At 25.6% G+C, this 5,989-nt stretch overlaps 1 long non-coding RNA gene across 1 annotated transcript; it reads right to left on the bottom strand.

Moving 5' to 3' along the window:
• Window positions 1-1,204: 1,204 nt before the first annotated feature.
• LOC118767075 lies at window positions 1,205-1,445 on the bottom strand. The gene is made up of 2 exons (XR_005002967.1): window positions 1,324-1,445; window positions 1,205-1,271 (listed from the first exon to the last, which is right to left on the bottom strand). It is a non-coding gene; the product is annotated as an uncharacterized LOC118767075 (long non-coding RNA).
• Window positions 1,446-5,989: the final 4,544 nt, after the last annotated feature.

Genomic DNA, 5,989 nt, shown 5'->3' with positions numbered 1-5,989 from the left:
TTCTTTGCAGGGTTTTTGAAGCATGACCAGTAAACAAGTGTCACCTTAATCTGCTGGCAGTGGACAGCTGACACTTTCCATCATACCCAGCAAAATAAGCTGAAAGTTTCTTTAAAATAATAATGATAATAATAATAATAACAATTTTTTGGTCTGAAGAACTAAATTAACCATGATCTTTGCTGTCTTCATAATGCATTATTTATTCCACAGTGAACTATAAATGTTAGTGTCAGCAGAATGGCACAGAAGATAATATTCTGTGATAATGTATTGGGTAACATTGTACAGTACCAGGAAACCAAGAGCATTGATATATACCCATCTTCCATATGTCACTCATTAGCTGTTACGTACCCTTCTTTATTTTTTTAGACAAATCCGTCCTAAACTTCATATTTTCTGGCATATTTTTAAAAAAATCAGTATCACAGATTTTTTGTTTTTGCTTCTAAATTTGTATAACACCTGTTAATAATGAGGGGAATACCTGTGATGAATTAATTAATGATGATGATGATACATATTTTTTAATTATGTTTTCTCTTTTACTGAAAACAACTGATACTAAAATTATCTGGTGTTTATATTTACTGGCAACTAAATTAATTAATTAACAAAGTTATTACTTTGCAAAACACATCTTCATTTTGACTATTTATTTTTGATTGTGGGCAGGGCTGTTAAGGTAATGGAAACCAACCACTTCAGCTGCCCAGCTAATGAAAGAAATTTCTTCTAACAAATTATAAATATAAGCATTTAAATAAATTAGACACTTAATAAACACAAATTCAAGATAGAAAAAATAAACACAGAACTGCCTCTACATCCTAACAAAAGATTCCATTACTTACGGCCTGATTGTCAGTTATGTCCTACATATTCAATATATTAATGATATATCATATCTCTGCTGTTATTCATATCTTTAGATATCTTAACATTTGATATCTTTCTTCAATCATGTTATTCACAATACAGTGCCATCAATGTTTGTTATTTACAAAAAAATAATCAATCTATATACGTATGTATCTGTGATAAATATTTCCAGCTTAAAGTAGAGCAAAAGGTAAACAAAACAACCTAAATTAATTTACATTCATTTTATTTATTTTCTATTATATACACTATATATATATTATTTATATATTTAACCTAAATGGTTTCAAGAAATGTCATTTTGTTTTTGATTTTTTTACCCTGCATTTATTTAATATAAAATATTGGGTACATTAACAAAATTCAAACGTTGCAATTTAAATATGCTGTATAATCATTGTGACTGAGAGAAGTTCATCTTCGAAGGATACATTCAACTTCCAGTGTTATTTCATTGAGATTGTAGACAGAACAAAGACAAAAGGAAAAGTTACCACAAAAGTTAGTATACATTTAAGGTACTCTACAGTAAGTTCTGACTTTTATATATATATATATATATATATATATATATGCACACACACACACATGCGTATGCACACACACATACACACACACACACACACACACATGCACATATACAAACACACATATATATATATATATGTGTGTGTTTTATACAAATGTATGTATATATATATATATATATATACGTTTTATGTATATATATGTTTTATATATATATATATATATATATAACTTATAAATAAGGGCTAAAGAAAATTATTTCTATGCCAATATGCTGATAACAGACTTTTAAATCATCAATTTCCACATTATTTACTCACTACAGAAAATACGTAGAGCTGAAATCGAGGAAAGCTGGTCAACAGGATTTTTTTTTAAAGTTCGTTATTTCTATATTGAATCAATTTTGGAATTAATCTCATAATAGATTTTTTTCCTCCTCAGTAGAAAATACAAAAAGAAATAAATGAAATATTTACATACGCCCATGGAAAAAGCCGAAGCAAAAATCATGAGTACATAAAAGTACCCCAGATATATCTAAATATAAAATCCTTTGGTCAGCCTCAGCACACGTGTGAACTGTTCCCCACTACAGCTTATAGTGGTTACCAGTCCCTATAGCGAATAGTAATAAGTCTACTACTAATATAGGATGAGTTTTTTTACAGAAAAAAATTTCATCAGAAAAAGTGGCAGCATATTAATATACCTTTACGGTTAGAATTATAAACAACTTATAAATAAGGGCTAAAGAAAATTATTTCTATGCCAATATGCTGATAACAGACTTTTAAATCGTCAATTTCCACATATTATTTACTCGCTACAGAAAATACATAGAGCTGAAATCGAGGAAAGCTGGTCAACAGGATTTCTTTAAAAAGTTTATTTCTATATTGAATCAATATATATATTGATTGATTGATTGATTCTAGTTTCAGCTTATGAGCTGTGGCCATGCTGGGGCAATATATAGATATATGTTTTATATATATATATATTATATATATATATATATATATATATATATACATATAGATATAGATATATGTTATTGATAAAAATGGTAAGACAATAAAAGCGCATGAGATGGAAAGCTTTCTTTTACAACACAGAAGTGGACACCACAGAAAATATATTCTATGGTATAAAATCTAAGAAATTCCTTCCAAAGATCAAAGGCTCGGAAGACTTCAAAGTGGACTTACTGAAGCTTATGAACAAAATAAAATTTCATAAGTCTTTTAACACTTTCCAACAGATACTGAAAAAAGATATATATTACATAAAAAGCTCAAAAAAAAAAGGCACTTTTTTCCGACAAAACCAAGAAATTGTACCTGGTAGAAAACAGCACATATTCACAACTCCTACAGAACAGCATCATCAATAATTACACTAAGGCTAGGCCACAGACCTATAACGAAATTAACAAAGAAGCTAGCGTTATCGCCATTAGACTTAAATTAAATTTTAAAAAATAGAGGTCCTCCCCAAAAAAGAGGCCTTTATTACTATCACGGACCACAAAAAGAACTTCCTATCCAACTCTAAATGTAGGCTTATTAACCCAGCTAAATCAGAACTTGACATTATTCGTAAAAAAATTTTAAGAAAAATCAACTCAAAAATTAGGACAGCCACTAGGCTAGTACAATGGTCCAATAGTATAGCAGTCGTCGACTGGTTTAAATCCATTGAGAATAAGAAACAAGCGAGATTACACAATTTAAAAGGTCTAAGCGAGATTTACACAATTTAAAAGGTCTTAATAACGGTCAATCACAGGAATTTCCCTTTGTATAACGGTCATTTTCATTAGCATTTTTCTGATGGTCGGACACCTGAAGAGATGGCGGCATGGATTTCCACCTCGTCAACCGAAACTCGGAGTTTTATCATGGCTACCGAATAATTGTCTCATATCATATTTACAGACTTATAGATATATGTTTTATATATCTATATATATGTATGTATGTATATATATATATATGTGTATATATATATATATATATATACATACATATATGTATGTATATGTTTTATATATATATATGTGTATATACATATATATATATGTATTTTTATATATATATATATATGTATGTATATATATATATATATGTATATATATATATATGTGTGTATATATATATTTACACGCATATATATACGTATGTATATATATATGTGTGTGTGTTTTATATGTATATATATATATATATATGTTTTGTATGTTTATACATATGTATATGTCTTTTATATGTATATATATATGTGTACATGTTTTATATATATATGTACACATGTTTCATATATATGTATATATATTTGTTTTATATATATCTATTTATATATGTGTGTATATATAGATATATATATATATATGTTTCATAGATATATATATATGTTTCATATATATATATATATGTTTTATATGTATATATATATATATATATATATGTTTTATATGTATATATATATATGTTTTATATATATGTATATATATATGTATATATATATGTTTTATATGTAATATATATATGTTTTATATATATGTATATATATGTTTTATATGTATGTATATAGATATATATAGATATGTATATATATATTTTTTATATATATGTATATATATGTTTTATATGTATGTATATATATGATTTATATGTATGTATATATATATGTTTTATATGTATGTATATATATATATGTTTTATATATATGTATATATATCTGTTTTATATATGTGTATATATATCTGTTTTATATATGTGTATATATATATATATATACACATGTATTTATATTTATATATGTATGTATATATAAATATATATATATTTATGTATATATATATATAATATATATATATATATATATATATAATATATAATATACGTATATATATATACATATATATACACATATATATATGTGTGTGTGTTTTATATGTATATATGTGTGTGTATTTTATATGTATGTATGTATATATATATATATGTATCTATATATATGTTTTATATGTTTATATATATGTATATACCTATATGTTTTATAAATATATTATTTATATATATCATATATATGTTATATTTATATGCATCATATAATTATATGTATCATATATATATATATTTATGATGTACTTTTGTATGTAAATATACATATGTATATACGTATTATATCTGCATATATATATATATATATAAACACATATATTATATATATATATATTATATATATATAACATACATACATATATGTATATATATTTATAAAATGGTTGTATACTGTCAATCTAACAAGAACGTGACAGTAGGGGGTACACCACTGCTGTATAGCCCTAGGAAGCATCGAACGCCTCCTGGTGGCTTTGACACATTTTTCTCTGTGTCCTTATATACATATACGAAGGGGAGACAAACAATATTTCTTATATATATATATTTATATATATATATATATATATATGTATATTATATATATATATATATATACATATGATACGTATGTATGTATGTTTATATAATATATATATATATATATATATATATAATAAAACGTCTCTATTTCTGATGCTTCGTGTTGTAACCATATAATAGATAACCTGTTTTGTTTTTTGGGGAGCAAGGAGTTTCTAAGATATTCAATTACTTTCGAATATCAACCTTCTATTCTATTCACTCTGTCCTGATTGTACCATCTTTTTTGTCCCTTGACCTTATACAATAAACTATCATTAAATATTGTTAGTATTAAATTTCCTAGCTGTTAGCCTTACCACATTGTCAAATATGATCGTCTTTTATACTTCTTATACATTTTCATTCTCTTATCTCTTGTATCCTAACTGTTATATCCATATTTGAAATATTTTTTAGAGAATAGAAGTTGAAGATAAATCCAAAATATTTTTTGTGATCTTAATAAAGAGTTATATAGAATTTTATTTGTTGTTTTTTTTTTTGTTGATTTATGAGATGCCAGAAAAGCTATGAATGTCTAGAGAAAATGTCTCTTTTAATCTATACATTGCATTCTCATATACATTGTCACACTCATTACCTGCATACTTTATATATAATATATATATATATATATATATATATATAATATATTATATATATAATGTATATGTATAAGCACAGGCGTGGCTGTGTGGTAAGGCTTGCTTCCCAACCACATGGTTCTGGGTTCAGTTCCACTGCATGGTATTTTATAGTCTCAGGCCGACCAAGCTTTGTGAGTGGATTTAGTAGAGGGAAAATAAAGGAAGCCTGTTATGGGTATATATATATATATATATATATACATATATATACCTATATGTACATATATGTCTATGTGTGTGTCTATGCATAACTGCATAGTTGTGCCCTTTGCATAACTGGGCATCAAAGGCATGTTCAGAATTACCTTCATGTATAGAACTTGCTAGAAGCATATATTCATTCCTCTCAAATAGCCCAAAGAGACTGCAGGAATATGAAGAATTTCAGGCATTGACTCAAGCAAATCCTCGTAACTTATTACATGTAAGTTGTATAAGGTGGCTATTTGTAGAACA

Source organism: Octopus sinensis, linkage group LG19 (assembly GCF_006345805.1).
Source record: "Octopus sinensis linkage group LG19, ASM634580v1, whole genome shotgun sequence".
In the NCBI taxonomy this organism is placed as follows: Eukaryota; Metazoa; Mollusca; class Cephalopoda; order Octopoda; family Octopodidae; genus Octopus; species Octopus sinensis.
This window is presented reverse-complemented; position numbering and strand designations above follow the sequence as displayed.